We start from the raw sequence: 11,086 nt of genomic DNA, 5'->3' as shown, positions 1-11,086 counted from the left end.
ATTTGTGATGTGTTGCAAAAACTCCCATTCCAAAATTCCCATTATTTCTCAAGTTGGACCATTTTGCCCTTGGATTTTCATTAGTGCACTTGAAAATTGACCTTTTGCATTGACCATTTTTGATGAATTTGGATTATGCACCATGAAAGTACATGTTAAATGGAGTTTGCTCATAAAAAGATCACTCAATTTGGACACTCCATGTGAAAGTTATGCCACTTTGATTATGGGTCTTTTTGGAAAATGAATGGACCATAACTTGTCAACCATATATGGGAATTTCAAGTTCTTGGACTTTTTGGAAAGGTGAGACCAAGATCTACAACTTTCATGTTGAACAAATTTTCATTTGAAGCTTCCTTGGACATGTAATTTTATGGTCAAAAACTTTCCATTTTTGGAAACTTCCATTACAAGTCACTTTCTATTTTTGGCAATTTTTATTCTGACTTTATTTTCTCCATTCTTGAGCTTTGACATGTCAAATAACACTTGTTTCAACATGAATGAAGTGTATCCAACTCTCTCCTACCTCCAAATCCACAAAATCAAGCACAGTTGACCATAGTTGACTTTTTCAACTGATAGATGAATTTGGCAATGCACTGATCAATCTGAGCCCCAATCCTCTGATGAAATGGCTCAAGGATGAAACCCTAGCCTCAATAAGCTCCATACAATCATGAAATGATCCCCCTATCCACTATAGACCCCATCTCCTTATTGTGCCCTGATTGGCCCAATGCAACTGATTAGGGTTGACCAGTGGTCAAAACCCTAATCTCAAGGAATATGCTTCAACACTTGATGATGACAAACCATGATGATGATGATGTATCACTTCAAACAAGATGAAGACCAATCTCCTTGAGAATCACAAAACCCTAATTTGGACTTCCACATCCTCAGATGATTAATGACCAGTCCAATGAAACCCTAGCTTGCACCATGACCTCTTATCTTCTGATCAAGACTTGGGAAGATGACTTGCACAATGTAACCACATGATATGCAATATGCAATGACTAATGACCTAAAAAAATGATATGTAATATGTTAGCTAGTCCCAAGAGAGGAGGGCAAATTTTGAGGTGTTACACCTAGAAACCCATTTTATCATTTCTCTTCATCTTTTAACAATCTTTCACAAAAAGAAGGTGGATTCCCATCCAATCTCGATTATTCGACTCGGATGTTGATCAACCTTCTTCCGAAACTTGTTGACCAAGCTACCATGAAAATGAGTAGCTAAGTTCTTCATTTTGTCAAGGTTAGATGTAGATAATCATTAGCTTTGTATGTAAATGGGATGATCTTCATTTGTAAACTCTTTAATGATGAATATATGGTGAAAACTTTGTTTTATCGATAACTCTTTGTGTTGGTTTATGATCGAGAGATGTTTACCAACTCTTTACCTAGGTTTTCATCCAATCTTGTTTGTTAGCTAGAGATAGTAATGAATGATTTTGTTCACCATAAAGTTGAACCCAAAAGTTGTCATTTTGATAGATTGTGTTAGAGATAAACAATGGATCAAAATGGGAAAACCCACAATGTATGTTAGAGATAAACACATTGGGAGGACTTTGTGAAATAGTTTATCATCTAAAGGAGTTTATAAGTCTTGTTGATCGAACATATGCATGCAAAGTGATTGTCAAACCCTAACTTTGGCAATATTTCTCAAATATTAAAACCAAATCTTTTACCGCATTTTCTTACACTTTTATGCAAGATACCGTGACTAAAACCAAAAACCATTGTTACCTTAAGCTAAGAATTAAAACAACTGTCGAAAGGCGGCGATATCTCACAATCCCTGTGGAGACGATAACAAAAACCCGACACTTAAAATTACAATCAACAAAATGGCGTCGTTGCCGGGGATTGTGAATTGATATTGCGAGCATCGCAATAGTTGCTTAATTTTTAAATTTTTGACTTGTGCTTGTAATTTGTTTGGTTTACTGTGCAGCTTTCATTTTATGCGAGGGCAGGTTTCTAAGAACGAACTTCTTTTTGATCCTGAGATCGAAAGAACCGCCAGGAGACTGAATAGCAGAACGAGACGAAGGAGGCAACAAGCTAGACAACGACAAGAACAAGGAGAAAGTTCTTCTACAACACATCCACCATGTTTCACACCTATCATGGATCAACCACCACAACCACCGCCCATTTCCACACCATGTGTCAATAGTCCAAGGAATACTGCTCAGTTTGCCAAACACACGGGAAGGCAAGCCGAGATGAAAACGGGAACTCTTAACCTACTATATGGAAGTCCATTCACCGGAATGGACCATGAAGACCCCTTTGCTTTTCTCACCAAATTTTATGAGATAGCATTGGCGGCCGGAGTTGATCAAGCTCAAGAGCTACCGTTGTTCAAAAGATTATTTCCCCACGCTTTGCTAGGCAAATCAAAAGATTGGTACTTGGATCAAACACCTGCAGTCATGACGGATTGGAACGTGTTGGAAGAGAAGTTCATTGAAAGATTTTTCTCCCACAACCGTTTCATGGAATCCAAAACAGCAATCTCCGTGTTTTCACAAGGGACCAACGAATCATTGAATGAGGCGTAGGAAAGATTTAAATCCATGCTTCGGAAGTGCAAAGGGCATGGATTTGACGAATTGACACATTTTCAAGAATGGCCTCCAACCGAATTGCAAGACTTTATTGGATGCTACCTCGGGTGGTTCTTTGTTGTCTAAAAGTGTCGATAAAGCTACTGATATCATTAATCGAATGGCTCTAAATGACCTCCAAAGTCAAAGTAGAGGCAACTCTTTGAAGAAACCGGGAGTGCTTGAACTTGGGACGAACGATGCTATTCTTGCCCAAAACAAACTCATTTCACAACAAGTCGAACTCTCAACTCAACAAATAAAAGAGTTGAAAGAGCCTTCTAGAGCTAAACAAATAGCTTGTTGTGAGCTTTGCAAGGGTGATCATGACACCGGATTTTGTCCACCTCCCGGGTTCGAAGAAGTGAATTACATGGCGAACCAACGAGACTACCAACCGAGGCAACAACAACAACAACCGTATCAACAACCGTATCAACAACATCCTCAAAACCAACAACATACTCAAAATCCACAACAACACTTTCAAGGAAATCAAGGGTTCCAACCAAGGAGTAACTATTACCATAACCAAGGTTATGGGAGTGGTGCTTCTAACCGTCAAAACCCTCCCCAAAATCCTTACCAACCTCAACCGCCGGTCGTTGCTTCAAAGTTAGAAGAGACATTGACTCAATTTATACAAATGTCAATGGCTAATCAAAAGAGTAACGATGCGGCAATCAAAAATCTCGAGACTCAAGTCGGTCAACTTGCTAAGCAACTAGCAAAACAACAACCCGGACCTTCTTTTTCGGCGAACACGCAAACAAATCCTAAGGAACATTATAAGGCGATAACGATGAGAAGTGGAAGGAAGTTGATTAGTGAGAGTAAGAAAAGAGATGAGAGTGAAAAAAGAGAGGTTGAGAAAAATGATGAGGAGAAAAGAATAGAGGATAGTATTGATGGTGAAGTTGGGGAGTGGAGTGAGGATGAAGTTGAAAAGAATGAAAAAAATGGTGAACTTGAAAATAAAGAAAGTGTGGAAGTAGAAAATAATAAGAGTGATGAAGTGATGGTGGAGGGAGTGAAAAATCCTATAGCAAGGAGTTCTAGAGTTGCTAAAGGAAAGGAGGTAGTGAGCGCTACTCCAATCCAAAACCTTCCGTATCCTCATGCTCCATCTAAGAGGGAGAATGAACGGCATTACGCCCGGTTCATGGATATTTTCAAACAACTTCAAGTGAACATTCCGTTTGGCGAAGCATTGGAGCAAATGCCTAAGTATGCCAAATTCATGAAAGACATACTTACTAAAAAGCGGAGGTATACGGAACCGGAGACCATTGTCCTAGATGCGAGTTATAGTGCAATCATTCAACGGACGCTTCCGAAAAAAGAGGTTGATCCGGGACGAGTTACTTTGCCGGTTAAAATTGGTGATGTCTATGTCGGAAAGGGACTAATTGATTTGGGGCCAAGCATTAATTTAATACCATTGTCTATTGTGAAAAGGCTTGGCAACATTGAAATAAAGGCCATCTGGATGACTTTGCAATTGGCCGATAAGTCGACTACCCATCCTCATGGCGTAGCCCAAGATGTTTTGGTCAAAGTTGACAAATTTTTCTTCTCAGGTGATTTCATTGTTATTGATATGGAAGAGGACGATGATGCTCCGCTCATTCTTGGCCGACCGTTCATGAAAACCGCACGCATGATGATAGACGTGGACGACGGTTTGATGAAGGTGAGGGTCCAAAACGATAAAGTTACTTTCGATCTATTCAAAGCCATGAAGCATTCAAAGGATAGAAGCGATAGCTTTCGCATTGATGTGATCGAAGAGACGACTTTTGAGGTTTCTAAGCATATTCATGAGATATCTCCTATGGAGTTAGCTCTTGATGACTTGTTTGAAGTGTTCACAGTTGAAGAAGAGCAAGCTCTTGATGAATGTCTAAGGGAGCTTGATAGTCTAGAAGAGTTGAATCCGTGGGAAGTTGAGGAGGAAGAATTGAAGAAGGAGGTTAATGACGAAAAAGCGCCTATTGAATTGAAAATGTTACCTTCTACTTTGAAGTATGCATTCCTAGATGAGACCGAAGCAAAGCCGGTCATCATAAGCAACCTTTTGTCAAATGATGAAGAAGCCTGTTTGATCAATGTGCTGAAAAAAAATCAAGAAGCCATGGGTTGGACTCTTTCCGATCTCAAAGGAATTAGTCCTTCCTATTGTATGCACAAGATCTTAATGGAAGAGGATTTTAAGCCGGTAGCTCAACCACAACGCCGCTTAAATCCTACTATGAAGGAGGTTGTTAGAAAGGAAGTTGTCAAGTTGTTGGATGCGGGAATGATTTACCCGATTTCGGATAGTCCATGGGTTAGTCATGTGCATGTGGTTCCGAAGAAAGGTGGAATTACCGTGATCCAAAATGACAAGGATGAGTTGATCCCTACTAAAGTTGCAACGGGGTGGCGAATGTGTATTGATTATAGGCGGTTGAATACCGCAACTCGAAAAGATCATTTTCCACTCCCGTTCATGGATCAAATGCTCGAAAGACTCTCGGGGCAACAATACTATTGTTTCTTGGATGGCTATTCCGGGTATAACCAAATTGCGGTTGACCCGGCCGATCATGAAAAGACGACTTTCACATGTCCGTTTGGAATTTTCGCATACCGAAAAATGCCCTTTGGGTTGTGCAATGCACCGACGACTTTCCAAAGATGTGTGCAAGCCATTTTTGTCGACCTTATTGAGAAAACAATGGAAGTCTTCATGGATGACTTCTCGGTATTTAATGGTTCCTTTAGTTTATGCTTGGCAAACTTGGAAACGGTCCTTGAAAGGTGTGTGAAGACCAATCTTGTGCTTAATTGGGATAAGTGCCACTTCATGGTGACCGAGGGTATTGTGCTTGGCCACAAAGTCTCTTCAAGAGGGCTTGAGGTCGATCGTGCTAAAGTCGAAGTGATTGAAAAGTTACCTCCTCCGATCAATGTGAAGGGAATCCGAAGCTTTTTGGGGCACGCCGGTTTCTATCGGCGCTTTATCAAAGACTTCTCAAAGGTAGCTAGGCCTTTGAGTAATTTGCTCGCTAAGGATCAGGTATTTCTTTTAACCGATGAATGTTTGCAAGCTTTCGAGATTTTAAAGGAAAAATTGGTTACCGCTCCGATTATAGTCGCTCCAAATTGGAATTTAAATTTTGAGCTCATGTGCGATGCGAGCGACTATGCAATTGGAGCGGTATTAGGCCAAAGAAAAGAGAAAAACTTTCATGCGATACACTACGCGAGTAAAGTTCTTAATGAGGCTCAAATTAACTATGCCACCACCGAAAAAGAATTACTTGCGATCGTGTATGCGCTTGAAAAGTTTAGGTCTTATCTTATAGGGTCCAAAGTTGTAGTGTATACCGACCACTCGGCGATTAAATTTCTGCTCACCAAACCGGATTCGAAGCAAAGGCTCATCTGTTGGATCCTCTTGTTGCAAGAATTTGATGTTGAAATCAAAGACAAGAAAGGATCGGAAAATTTGGTGGCGGATCATTTATCCTGCTTAGTGAATGTGGAGGTTACAACTTCTGAAAAGGAAATCCGGGGAGAGTTTCCTGATGAAAAACTTTTTAAAGTTCAAGTTAGGCCGTGGTTTGCGGACTTTGCGAACCACAAGGCTAGTGGTTTTGTGCCTCCCGACCTAACTTCGAACCAAAAAAGGAAATTCATCTCGGATGCGAAGTATTACGTGTGGGACGACCCATATTTGTTTAAGTTGGATGGTGGCAACCTCTTGAGAAGGTGTGTTACCGGCGATGAAGCCCAAAGCATTCTTTGGCATTGTCACAACTCGCCTTACGGCGGACACTATAATGGGGTAAGAACGGCCACTAAAGTCCTTCAGTCAGGATTTTATTGGCCCACTATTTTCAAAGACGCACATGCCCATGCGCAAAGTTGTGATAATTGCCAGAGAAGTGGGGGGATTGGGAAGAGAGACGAGATGCCTCTCCAAAACATCCAAGAGGTTGAGGTATTTGATTGTTGGGGTATAGATTTTGTAGGACCATTCCCACCCTCTTATGGTAACGAGTATATGCTTGTGGCAGTTGATTACGTTTCTAAGTGGGTTGAGGCGATTGCCTCACCTCGGACGGATGCGAAAACGGTAATAAAATTCTTAAAGAAAAACATTTTTTCCCGTTTCGGAACCCCCCGAGTGTTGATTAGTGACGGAGGGTCGCACTTTTGTAATGCACCGTTAGAAAACGTTTTAAAACATTACGGTGTGTCACATAGAGTGACGACTCCATATCACCCACAAGCTAATGGTCAAGCCGAAGTCTCTAATCGCGAGATTAAGAGAATTCTGGAAAAAACCGTGTCAAATTCGAAAAAAGAGTGGTCACAAAAATTGGATGAAGCGTTATGGGCATACCGTACCGCTTTTAAAGCTCCGATTGGGTTAACTCCGTTTCAATTGGTGTTTGGTAAAACTTGCCATTTGCCGGTTGAATTGGAGCACAAAGCATTGTGGGCCCTGAAGTTGTTAAACTTTGACAAGGATTTGGCCGGTGAGAAAAGGAAGGTGCAACTACTCGAGTTGGAAGAGATGCGCAATGCCGCATATCACTCAAGTTGGTTGTATAAAGAAAAAGTAAAAAAGTATCATGACAAGAAGCTGCGAAAAAAGGAATTTGTGCCCGGACAATTGGTTCTATTGTTCAATTCCAGGTTGAAGTTATTCCCTGGAAAGTTGAAATCTAAATGGTCTGGGCCATTTCGGGTCAAGGAAGTCAAGGAATATGGAGCAATTGTCATTGAAGACTTAGAAATGAAGGAGAGTTGGATGGTAAATGGCCAACGTTTGAAGGTTTATCTCGGCGGTCATGTGGATCGCGGGAGCTGTGTTATTCCCTTGGATGCTCCTCAGTGAGCATCGAACCGTCGAGCTTATCCGACGTTAAACAAGCGCTTGTTGGGAGGCACCCCAACATTGTAAGTATTTATAGTTTTTTTTGCTGGTTGGTATTGGTGTTCAACTTGAAGAAACTTGCTGAATTATGCATTGCATTCTGTTTTGAAAAGCAAAATACTGTCATGCTCGCTAGCTGCTCGCTAGGCGACGCAGTAGCGAGCGCTGCGTGACAGAACCAATTTAAATTTCAGCAGGCCACTATTTTGGGCCCAAATACCATTTTTCTTTTTAGTGGTGTAGTCTGAATTAGCACTCACAAACACTCTCTCACTTTTCATCTCACTCAAACCCTAAACGGTTACATTGCATTGCAAACCTCATTGTGCACTTCAAATTCAATCAATCTCTTTCACTAAGGTTTGCCCTAATTCCATTTCTTTATGTTTTAACTTTGTAAATTTCTGATGTATATGTCATTTAGGGTGAATTTGGGGGAATGTGTACATTAGGTTTTGCATGTGGGTGTAGATTTGCATGTACCTTAGAACCGATGCCTTTTATGATAAATCATTTTGTTCTGAAATAGATACCATGAGACCTTGGGTTTTTCTGAAATTTCAGTGTTAACAAGGCAGAACCCAAAACCCGCAAGATTCGCTAGCACCTCGCTAGGCGAATCAGTGGCGAACATGACAGTAATTGGATATTCTGTTTTGCTTTCTAATCTGTTTTGTGTTTGTGTTGTTTCCTCTCTATGTCTTTGCAGATGGCATCCAAATCAAGCGCGCCTAAAAAGAGAAAGGTCGGGAGCACTTCCCGTACCGTGCCCATACAATTCGACACCGACAAATTCGTCGGGCCTAAGCAAGCAGCTAGATATGTGGCTTTGGAAAAGAGAAAGATTTTGCCGGAGAAAAGGTTCATAATCAACCCAGAAGGCACCTACCGTACATTTGCCGGGTTGATTCATAGTAAGAAGTGGGACCGGTTGATATCTCCGCTTGAATACTATGACATCGAAACAGTGCGTGAGTTCTACGCAAACGCACTGCCTAACGACGACGAGCCCTTCACATGGACAACACGAGTGTCTGGCCGTCAGATTGCATTCCATCGGGATACAATCAACCGTGTTCTAGGTGAACCGCTCCACCTGGGAGCAAACGAGAGAGACGCATACCATCAGGATTTGAGGCTTCACCGAGACACCGACTCCATTTCTGCTGCCCTACTATTTGAAGGGAAATCAGTTGAGTTGAACCCATCTGGGGTTCCGATGAGATACCATAGGGAGGACATGATTCCCATGGCTCAGTTGATACTCATGTTGGTTCTCACAAATATAAAACCCAAGTCTCACACCTCTACCGTGCCGATCCCAGTGGCACATCTGGTTCACTGCATCTTCACGAATATTCAAATTGATGTGGCGAGGGTAATTACTTTAGAGATGAAGTCCGTGGTCGAGAGCGGGCTAAAGTCGGGGGCACGAGTTAACTGCCCCCTTGCTTTCCCGTGTCTAATAATGGCTTTGTGCCAACATGCGAAGGTGAAGCTACCCTCCCGGAGTCAAGTAAGGATCCCGCCGACCATCAATGATAGATATGTGGCCAAGTTTTGCAAGCCTAAGAACTTAAGAAGTGGTGCAGCTGCTGGTAATACCGGGACTTCTGATGGTCCTGGTACTTTTGCTCATGGATCCGATCCTTTCCAGCAGGTTGTCTGCAACTACAATTGGGATTGGATGGCGGCAACTCAGCGTGCCATGGTTGACATGCACGATTCTATGCAGCTGTTGCAGTTGCAGGCACGTGACCCCTCCGGTGATCACTCGATGATGACGTGTGAGCAGTTTCTGCAGAACGCTAGCTGGCCTGTGGACAGGCCTATGTTTGGAGAGGGGGCGGGTGCCGGTGCATCTGGTACTGGTGTTTCAGGTGGTGCTGAGGATGATGGTGATGATGACGATGATGATGATGATGATGCTACCGGTTCTGAAGCCGGTAGTGATGAGGGTTTTGAGTCCTTTGAGGGCTAAGTTTGTTTTATTTTATTGTATTTTTCAGATTTGTTGTATTTTAATTTTGGTTATGTACTTTTGGGGTGTTTTGTCCCCCATGCACATTTTAAAATTTTTAAGTAATAGTTATTGTTTATGTTTTTAATTTGTGTGTTTGGTTCAAATTTCTTTTGTTTAATAAAATTTTGGTTGTGAGTGTCAAACCTTCTAGATTGGTTGCTCCTCAAAGAAATATCCAATGAAGGTGCATCCGAACTTGGATGGCAATGATAAAAATAACAGGCGAATAATGCTAAGGTACGTGCTTACCTTCGGTTAGAATTTTAGAATGCATTAAGAACTTTACTCTTTTTTGTAATTGAATATTGTTCTTTTTGCAACATAATTGAAAGAATGATTCACTTAGGACTTAGAACCACAAATTGTGAGGAAACCTCCATTGTACACTTAAATGCTGGATTCTAATAAACTTTGTTGATTCATTTGATTCATGCTTGGTCTTTTATTATTGTGAATATGTGGAAGCAATTAGAAATGATCAAGGTGCTTGTTTTCTATCGAGCACAACCAGTTCCAAATACAACTTACCCGTGAGCAGAGAGAGTATTCGTTAACCCCTTCGAGCTTAAACAGTTGAATCTCGGCTTGAAATAAAGCGAGATGTCAAAAATCTTTTTTCTTGAAACCCGGAAAATTTTGATAATTGTTCTTTTGCCGTAAAAGTCAAGAGCATTCACTTAGGGTGAGTAAAAGAAATAAGTTAGGGAGAACGAAAATGAGAATCGGTAAGTGCCACAACTCTTGAAAAACCGAGCAAGCATTGAAAAAAAATATATATAAAATATAGAAAAGAGAAACATCTGTTTTGTAAATATGATGTGAAAGAAAAGAAAAAATAGAGAAAATGAAAATGAATGCTTGCTTGGAAGAAAAATAGTGAAAAACAAAAATTGAGTTGTGAAATAAGAGTTGTGAAGGTTTCAAATGAGAAACAAATGGAACGAAGTTGAGATGTGTGAATAATGTACAGTGAATGTCTCTTTTGCATCGGAAATTTCGTTTTCAATGGCCTTAGAAATGACCCTTGTTTGTTAACCTAACCAAGCTTCAATCGAAAAGTCCTTAGTGATCTTCGTGCTTCCACATTACCATTTATATTTGTTAGACATTGTATGAATTGAATTGATTTCTTCATTGTTTGTTGGAGAGTGAGATTATTCCCGCGGTTGCAAACGCGTAATTTCTTCAATCCTTATTCGAAGAGGAGAGATAGGGTGATTCATTCAAGATAATATTGTTGTGGATAGATACATATTTCGCATTGCTATTAAGTTTTAGTTCTTGTGAATTATGTTATTCTAACCATTGGGAACTTATGCCTGGTTGATTTTCTTATGTTTGAGCCGTTTTATCCGACTTCGGAGAAACCTTTTTCTTAAAGCAAATTCTCTTGTCCTTCAAGAGGCATACTTTGCTTGAGGACAAGCAAGAATCTAGTTGGGGAGAGTTGTTAGATGCCCAAAAGTGCTTATTTGAGCTATCAAATGTGGGCATTTT

Source organism: Lathyrus oleraceus, chromosome 3 (assembly GCF_024323335.1).
Source record: "Lathyrus oleraceus cultivar Zhongwan6 chromosome 3, CAAS_Psat_ZW6_1.0, whole genome shotgun sequence".
In the NCBI taxonomy this organism is placed as follows: domain Eukaryota; kingdom Viridiplantae; phylum Streptophyta; class Magnoliopsida; order Fabales; family Fabaceae; genus Lathyrus; species Lathyrus oleraceus.
This window is presented reverse-complemented; position numbering follows the sequence as displayed.